Raw genomic sequence first — 10,214 nt, forward strand, 5'->3', positions numbered from 1 at the left:
ATGGATCATACATATTGTATGAAGATTGCAGATATGGATCAACATCTGATTCACTGTAGTTAACTTGATAATCCTGAAAATAAGGATCACCATAATCCCCATAAGCATCCATATATGGATCACCTGATATTTCAACTTCATATGGGTCACCATAGAAGCCCTGAAGGTCATCATAATATCCAAAATGAGCCTGGGAATACAGATCCATTTCATTCCCATATTGATCATAATTGTTCCCCATTGGAAACTGACTATTATCATAGTACTCAATGCCATCATCGAAATATGGATCTAGTGGATGCTGTTGACTATAGTAGCCCATTTCCTGTGGATAATTGCCCATCAGATCCTGCACTTCATAGGGGTCATTGTAGTCCATACCATCATCATAAAATTCGCTGTCATCCTGCATGGCTGTATGAGGGTTGTAGTATCCATCCTGCATCTCATAATAGCCTTGATCATGTGATTCCATGTCATAATAGTTATTTGGTTCCTCATATTGAGTGTATTGCTGTGGAAACGAAGAGTGTCCCTGCATTTGGCCATACTGTTCACTATACCTTTTAGAATGCCTCTGGACTGACTGTCTGTGAAATGCACCCTTATCCACCCTGCTCTGGTTATTATAATCATATCCTCCAGTGTCATGTTCATATCCATAATTGTGATACCCTTGAGGAGCTCGGATGCTAGCTTGGCGACTGTCAGCAGAAAATTGATATTTTTTGTTTTTCCGGCCAAAGGCATCACCCCTTCCACTCTGACGCCCCTTAATTGAGAGGAACCTCTTGGTGAGCCAGTTTGTTGCCCCAGCAATCTTACCTAATAATTGACCCCTAGATTTAAAACCAGTCCCATCCCCTGCTTCCTTTTTCCCAAAACCCCCTTTAAAAAATCCTGTTTTCTTCTCAGCTGTGTTAGAATTGCCACCTAATTTAATAAGCATATAGGTTGGCTTTGGCCCTGATAGCTCCTTTTTTTCCTTCTCTTTTTTCTTCTTTTTGCTGTTTTTGAAACGCATCATGAACTTTGGAGCATTTCTCAAGAGAGATTTTCTCCTTTTTTTTTTAAGCAAACGATTCTTCCTTTTGCCAAGTCCAAGAAACAGCTTGGAAGTGCTCTTAAGTCGCTTCTTTGAGCTCTTCCTCTTCTTAAATCCAGAGAATCTCATAAAGAGTTTTGAGGTATTTTTGAGTCCTCTTTTCTTTTTCTCTTCAGGTGGTGGCTCAGGTGGAGGCACTTCCTTCTTTTTTGCTTTCTTCTTCTTTGCATCATCCTCTGCTTTAGATTTAGGATGATCTTTAGATTTCTTCTTTCCTTTCCTATCCTCCTCTTCACTTTCCTCCTCGTCTTCATCTTCATCTTCATCATCATCCTCATCATCCTCATCTTCATCAGAATCAGGCTGTCTTGATTTGAACTTTCCCTTTGCAGTTTTACCTTTAGCATCTTTTCCACCACCACGCTTTCTTTTGCCTCCATCTGACTCTTCATCCTCATCCTCCTCGCTCAAATCTTCATCCATCAACTCAGCATCTGAGCCCTCATCAGATTCAATAACCTCTTTCTTTCCCTTGCCTTTATCCTTTCCCTTCTTACCATCATCTTTCCCTTTTCCCTTGGGTGGTTCTTCTTTTCCTTTCTTCTTATCATCCTTTCCTGCCTTCTTGTCATCTTTTCCACCCTTCTTGTCATCTTTGGCTCCTTTTTTGTCATCTTTTCCTTTCTTTTCCTCTTCCTTTGGTTTGCTTTTTTCTGGCTCTGGTTTTCCTCCTTTCTTGGCTGCTGATTTTGAGTCTTTTTTGGCAGGCATTTTATCCTTTTAAAACCATGCTAGTCTACCGCCTTTCTGCCAAATGATAAATACAAATATGATTAAACAGAATCTTCATGAAAAAACAAACAAACAAACAAACACACACAAACAAACAAATGTAACAATTTAAAACAACTGCTTTGTACACATTTCATTTAAAAACTGAAAAATGACACTACGAACATTTTCTTTTCAAAACCAACATCAATCAATATAAGATCTTCACACACTTCATTATCTTTTCTAAATTCTCCGTATTTAGGATGCGCAAGAAAATAGTCTTACCTGTAGGTGAGTTCACTTTGTCTCTTCTCAGTACTGTCATAGATGAATTCAACACAGAGAGCACATAAATCTCTGTTCACATGGTTCCACACGCCACAGCACCAGATGTGGTCTAGAAAATGTATCTTTCTAGCAGACGTTCTAAGATAGAGATCCTCTGTTGAGGTACGTTTGTATGTTTCTATAACCTTACATGCACTTACACAGTCCTCTTCTCTTCTTATGTTGATCATCAAGATACTAGAGAGGCACACCTACCTGTACTTCTAATATAATATAAATAATTCCAGCACATGCAAGTCATCAACTATGATATGCCATCCATGAGTGACTCAGACAAGGTCTGTGTGTCTGTGTAAGTGAGAGGATGTGCGTCAGGTTTTTAGTTCTGTTGCAGCGCTGTAGAAGGAACCTTAATTTGTCAGCTCGACTTGCCTTGGTGTAACTTAAGCTTGGGTCTCATTCCAGCATAAATAATGTAAGCACAGAGGCCTGTTACTACACAAGCTTGCGCACACACTGTCACACTGACTGTCAGACACACACACACACACACACACACACACACACACACACACACACACACACACACACACACACACACACACACACATTTATGGTGGTGAACACAGGAATTTATCTTTTTTATCTTGAACTTTTTTTTGCATAATACAAAATATTATTTAATATAATATAGTTAAATATAATGCAACAATCTACTTTCATGCACATTTGTTAGAAAAAACATAATAAGTTCTGTGGCAGTACCATGGAACAGAATGGTACATAGTCAAAAAAACATTATTATGGTCATTATATGCTACTATGACTAAAATACACTAATAATAATACTGTGGTACTTTTTTATGTGGTAAATATTATCAAGAAACAGTTTTGGAACAGATCCAATTACATTTGTCAAGATAGCGATAATTATTCCTCATTAATTCACTTTCAATGATACGATACTCAACCTGTTGAGGACTGAAAAGTAATGACTTGCTGATTTATAGGTTACTAATTAGCAGTTGAATATTTCATACATAATCACTATATCAATCAAAGTGTCACTGGAGCACTAGCACAGGAGTAATTAAAATTATTGACGTAAGGTTGTAACCATAGAAGTGACCAGGTCAGCGCCAAGACCTGGTGTTACCTGGCATCTAAGAACTACTTAAAAGCTGGAGTCCACACTGACACACTCTAATTTCAGCGATTAAAAATGTAGCTTCGTCCCCAATTGGAGTAAGTGCAAAGGTGAATAATGACAATTATCTTCAATGAGTGTACAAATAAGACCAAACCCTAGAGTTCCCTTTGGTGACCCACTGACATCTATGTGTGTGAGAGAGAGAGAGAGAGAGAGAGAGAGAGAGAGAGAGAGAGAGAGAGAGAGAGAGAGAGAGAGAGAGAGAGAGAGAGAGAGAGAGAGAGAGAGAGAGAGAGAGAGAGGAAGAATGGAAGAATACACCAACTGTCTACATAAAGAAATTCTTAAAATTAGATGTGTGAAGGTATTAATAACCTCTTAAGAAGCAACAACCCTTTAGCTTAATTTGCAACTTCATAACTAAGTAAAAAAGTATCATTATGATTTGCAGGAAACATATTGTACTGTACAGCGAGTGTTTATAAATTTAATTTCAAAATAAATGTAAACATGACACTATTCACTAATTTATAAAAATTTGACGTACAGCATATACGTACAGCATATACTATGACATATTAACAAGTTAACATTGGAATTTAGTTCTGAGAAAGTCAATGAATGCATTGGAAAATTATTAAAAAAATTGAAGAGTTGCTAAATTGCTTAATTGTCTAAATACTTTTTGGAGGCACAATACAGGAATGATGAGTAATGGTTTTGGCCTATAATTGAAATGATTTTCAGTATGTTATACTGCCACCATATGGAGTACATTGGTATATGCCCAAAACAAGGGGATACAAACCATTTGATAGAGATTGAAGGAGAGAAGAGAGTATGAAGGAAAATAACTTTTAAAAACTGATGACTGTGCACAATTAAAATGACGTGCGGACGTCAAAACAGTTTTTAGATACAATCCATTATCACAGTTAATTTAATGGATTTTGAGGAATAAACAAATCCCCTTTTAAATCCAATATGGGTTTAAATTTTTGTTTAATTATTCGTTTGTTCGTTAATTCGAGTTGTGAGGGTTCAGGTCTGATGATAAAAGCAAATGCATGGGCGACTGGTTTTTGCAAGTGTTTTCGTGGAAATGGCAGGTGAGGGACGAAATAGTAACGTTTAAAAACTGGTCCGGACGAAGAACGTCCTCAGAACGTCCGACAACAAACGTTACAAAGCGGGCGTAATGCGGACCTAAAGGGACGTTTGAAAAGTCCGGGGGACGTCCCCTGTTTGTTGGGGAAGAACTGTATGACGAGCTACAGTCGCGGTCTTTTACCTCAGCTGATTCATTTGTTTCGAAGCCTGTGTTCCAGTGGCGGAGCCAGAGGGCTAGTTGGGGTGGCAATGCCACCCCAGACGAAGTCCTTGCCACCCCGCTGAAAACATTACACTGTTTGATTTTTACGAACATTTCCCAAATCGCAATGCATCCTTAGCAGCTCGCACAAGCGTGCAGCGCGTGCTGTTGCTGCTACACTTTTCATTGGTTAAGCTGACACGCAGCTCCTCCTTCGTGCTCCAAAAGGCTCCAAAACAAAACATAACGCGGCAGCACACACAGGATCGATGAATAGCGTTTTGCTGGTATGTACGGCTTTCATTGGTATTAAATTAAACGAAGTACTGTTTTAACAGGAAGTAAGGGAGACGTTGCACTGTAGTGCTTAGCATTAATACTTAAATGAGCATTACTAGTCTCGTGAAACTGACTGTCACGCCTTTGTGAAGATGCTTAAAACATGTCGTTAGCAAATGTTCAGCAACAATCACAAACATTAGGTAGGCTTATTCATATTGGCACGTGTAATGCAGCATATTGAACTAATCTTAATAAAACCACCGTGGAGATAGTAGATGTGACTGTAGAGATGTACAGAAGTACTGAAGAAAGTTTGTGTAGACATACAATTTATTAGCACTTAACATAACACAGTGTTTCCCCTACCATTATATAAGGGGGCGCCCGTATTAACATATAAGTAATATGTTATTTATCTTATTTCCACGATGGCATGTCTTTTCTGTCTGTGTTTGCGCGTTTACAATTATCCCAATGAGTGCGCACACGCGCACACTCACACACAAACAAACACTTGTGCGAGCGCGGGCGGTAATGCACTCACTCTGTGTGTGTGCGCGTTGCGGGAGAATAAAACGATTCGCGGGACTCCCGCAAACTAGAAATATCTATGAATAAAACATATAAAAACTAATAGAGTTTTATTCATATGTTGCAGAAAAGCAACAAGAACAACTAAAACAAAATAGAATCGATTTACAGGCCAGCAGAGTTTCTTTTTATAACATGTTTGCAGCGTTGAGCGATGTAGCCAATCACAGTCATATGTGTTGATTTCTTGAACGCAATGGCCAATCACAAGCATTTAAGATAGAATCCCCTCACCGCTCAAAACGGACTTTTTTTCAGAGCTGAATTCTGTATGCTGGCAAATCCTCTAATTATAACAAACAAAGTGTATATATATTATGAAAGATTCATTGTGCAGTCAGCTTTATTGATAATAACATGTGTGAGATCGCGATGAACTGATGTCAGCTTTTTAGGAATTAAGGGAGCGCACTCTGACGCGCAGTCATGCCAAACCATGCACGCAGTATCTGCTTGCTTTTATGTTATAACACAAACGGTGGTTTGTATGTTAATGCTTTAATAATTGTATTATAATTTTAAATAATTTATAAAATGCAGTTAATATATTCACTGCAGCCATTAAAAGAAACAAATGAACACCATGACTCCTTTAAGTGTTTGTGTCTGTCAATTTTCCCCAACCAACCAACCCAAACAACCTATAGCTGCTATACATTTTGTGGAAAATAATTAATTTTTAGTGTAATTGAACACTTTGTATATTGACCCCCCAAAATAATACCTTGCCACCCCTTTGCCACCCCTGTTTTAAAAGTCTAGCTCCGCCACTGCTGTGTTCGCGTCTAAAATGCTGCCCAGGATCGACTCAGCTAAAAAGAAAACTTTCAAAATCGCTGTTCGTCCGGTACGTCGAGTCGATTAAATAAGATTTTTCTGTGTTGTGAAAGACGCCATCTTTAATAAGCACCTTAGTCACTTCACTATGGTTACAGGCATTAGAGAGTTACAGCTGCTTGACTAGGCTGTAGCCTATTATGCAAGTGTAAGGCCATCTAACTCGATCCAATGGCGTTATTCGAATTAGCGGTGAAGGTCTTTGCGTGTTACTGTCTTTTCTCGTGGCAAAGTATTTTTGGTTAAATGCAATACATTTTATCTTATGTATTAACTCGTTTCATCTGACTCCATAAAATGAAAAGGTTTTTCAATGATATCTGTGCATTATTAAATGTGAGCGAATGTTTTACTATTCTTTGAAACTCTTGAATGCAAATAATGTCAAAGTCAATTAGAATAATCAAATGTCACAATTTAATATGTCAGGTAAATGTATCATTATAATTTCATAATCAATTCAAGGATAATCAATGCAAAACATCAAATGTTCTAGAACAAAGAGGAAAAAGTTTACCCGACAAGAAATGCGTGAGGCAGAGAGACTCACAACTCTCAGCCTCACGGGCCGATCTCAAATATAGAAAAGGCCCCGAGCTCTCGCTGCGTTTCATTATATACCCAGACCTCATTTCAAATCTAAACATCATTCACAGTGGAAATTTACCTGTAAGTCACCATTTGCTAGCGGTGGAATATTAGCATTCAGTCAAATGGTCGAAGGTGTTAACTCAAAGACACATCCTCCAGTATTGGAGGGTGTGGAAGATATTTCTAAACTTCCTAAGAACTTTATTACCTTTTGGGTTTACTTCTTTGGGAATGAGACATTTGTACCAGTCGTACCGAGACATTTCAAATAATACCAAATATGTATAAAACTAGATGATAATCATTCACATTAAACCATTTAGATTCTTGTGTGAGTTTGGGAGACCTCTGCCAGGATGAAGAATGGGGGAGAGAAATGTAGATTAGGATGAGGGAGGTGAGACCTTCGTCTCAATAGTGCATGAGGGGGAGTTCAAATGTTAATTTCCTTTGTTTTCTCAGAGAGTGGCCCTCTCTTAAAGTCCTTCAAGTTTTTCCAGTCTTACACAAGCTATTGCATGAAGAGAGTCGTAAATGCGGTTATTAAAGGGATTCACACGAAAATGTCAATTTTGCCATCATTTACTCACCTAGTAATGACACAATTTTCATTTTTGGGTGAACCATCCCTTAAAGCAACACTATGTAGTTTTTCAACCTCCATAATATATTTCCAAGACACTTGAGATGGTACATCGACTTACAATAAGTTGAATGACACGTCTGCCATACAGTGTTGGGCAAGCTACTTAGAAAATGTAGTGAGCTAAGCTAGACGTTACTCTACATTAAATGTAGCTTCACTAAACTGAAGCTACCACCCTGGAAAATGTAGCTAGCTAAGCTACAGCAATATGGCAAAAGTAGTTTACTACATCTAAAGCTACTTTTTCAAATTTAATTTTTATATTGAACCAACTTAATTCCAAGTCAATGCTATCTCAGTGATCAATAAAATTGTCAATCAAACATATAGGCAGGCATAATTTGTCAGTTCAATTGTTTATTCAACAACTGTTCCAAACCAATTTGGCCAAAAAAAACCCAAACATAACTATATAAAACCATATAACTATATAAAACTATAACAAAACCAGGTGTCAAGAGTGTGTGCATCTTTTTCCGTGTCAGCCCAAGGATTGATATTGGTACGTGATGTCACACCATGCGGAGCAGAAGGTGGTAATGCACCAAAAAGCTGGTTTGTAGGGCCCTATGAAATCCGTTTTATTTTTTCCCACATTCCAAATTCAGTTTTATTTTGTTTTAATTTTTCTGGACTCCCATTTTAATGGTTAAATAACATTTTAGTAATCCAAAACGTGTAATTAATTGAAATCATGAAACGTATATAATTTAACAGTAATTTTTTAAAGGATTTTAAGGGCTCTATAAAATAGTTTTTTTTAATGGTTTAAATTGTAATGACCAATTATTTAAAATCTACGCCTAATGATTTAAGCAAAACTTTCTTCAAAGGTTAAACCAACCTTTTATTTTGACAGGTTGCCATGTAGCTAGACCTTTGAGTCTTTTTTTTCTTTTTAAATAGTCTTTAAGCGGTTTATTATTCACAGACACTAGTCTATATCACGATATTATGTAAGTTTACTTACCTTCTTTTCATCCAAGATCTGACGAATTCCATGTAGTTCCGCGTTATACAGTAAATTTTGTTTTTATGCATGGATATCGCAATTCAGTCCATGTTTTCCGTATTGCGGTAACTTAATGAAATCATATGGCCCTATGGTTGCCAACCACCGTAAAACAAGAAGAAGAAGTCACCGTCACTAACTGATCCAGCATCAGTGATACTTAGCTGTTGTATTTCCGATTTGAGCTTGAGCTTTAGAAATGCTTAGGAAAATGTAACGTTAGCTTGTGTGGACGCTACCGCACAACTTGATCAAAAAAAGAGCTTCGCTACTGAAAAGCTATTTGATTCAGAAAACAGCAACACTACCACCACGCTACTGAGAAATGTAATTAAACTAGTAGCGTCACTACTTGTAGCGACGCAACTGCCCAACACTGCTGCCATAGCCTGACAGTGTCTGTATCGCTTTTACTGGCACTATGTAGTTTCGGGTATTAACTCGAGCACAAAAAAAACTACAAAATTCGACTGCTTTACGGCATACGTCACTTCCCCCACGACCCCCAACTTCCTCAAATACTGACGTGAGAGCCCAACTAGCGTTTGATACCCGTCTGTATGTTGTTGCCATGGCGGAAGCAACAACTATAAGGAAGAAGGCAGAGGTTTTGTCAGAGGAGACTAATAAAAGAAAAAGGGAGAGTGACAAATTAAAAGGTCGGACGATGATCAATATTGGAGGGAGAGCAATACAGTTTGAAGATGGTGAGAGTGCGCAATCGCGTGCGACTGGCTCTCTCTCTCTCTCTATGCTCGTTCTTTCAGTAACATGCACCCTGTCACAAGCGCAGCAGTCAGTCATCTATAAAGTGTTTATAAATTTATAAATAAATCAGGGAGTCAGAGAGCTGACTACCGTGCGAAATGTAAAAGGCTGAATAACATGGCTTGGCCATGCTACGGAATCTATCTGGTCCTCCATTTATCTTCATGAATCAAGTAATGCTAGTAGAGTAGCAAATTATCAATCTGGTAGCTAGTAACGTTAAACACTAACATGCTAGTTTACGATGGTTATAATAAATAATCTTTCAGGATAACTATCCTAATGTCTGCAGGCTGATAGTCATGTTTGTTTATTTATTTTTCCGATGAAAGTGTCTTGCCTCAGGCTATAATGCAAATCGATTTTCAAATTTGCAGATTCATCTATGGTAGCTTGATATTATAATATTGACGATATATGGCTATTACCTACCACACAAACATTGAATTGAATATCTGTTATGTAAAACAGTAGCCAATAGGCTACTATAATGACGCTGTCTTGTAAACATCTACGCAATCTTTTGACGTTTGGAAAAAAATAAAACCCATGAAATTATATTCATATGACATGCTGAGTGAAATATATGCCAATGTACCTGGGATGAAGACATTTCACAGGCAACACTGGCAGTCTGCCCAAGACGTGAGAACTGGTGAGAACTCAAGACGGTATCGGCTTGTCAACAAATGCACGTGTATAGGGGATACACGTGCATTTGTTGACAAGCCGATACCGTCTTGAGTTCTCGCAAGTTCTCACGTCTTGGGCAGACTGCCAGATAATGTAATCATGACAGATTTTACGACAGTAGTAGATTACAATACTTTTTCCCAACTGTAGGGGGACCCCGAGAGCAAAAAACGCAAAAACGACATAGTGCTGCTTTAACAACAAACTCTAAAGGTGTGTTTGACT

The sequence above is a fragment of the Siphateles boraxobius genome, unplaced genomic scaffold, assembly GCF_051911475.1.
Source record: "Siphateles boraxobius isolate OS27281-9 unplaced genomic scaffold, OSU_SipBor_1 53, whole genome shotgun sequence".
In the NCBI taxonomy this organism is placed as follows: Eukaryota; Metazoa; Chordata; class Actinopteri; order Cypriniformes; family Leuciscidae; genus Siphateles; species Siphateles boraxobius.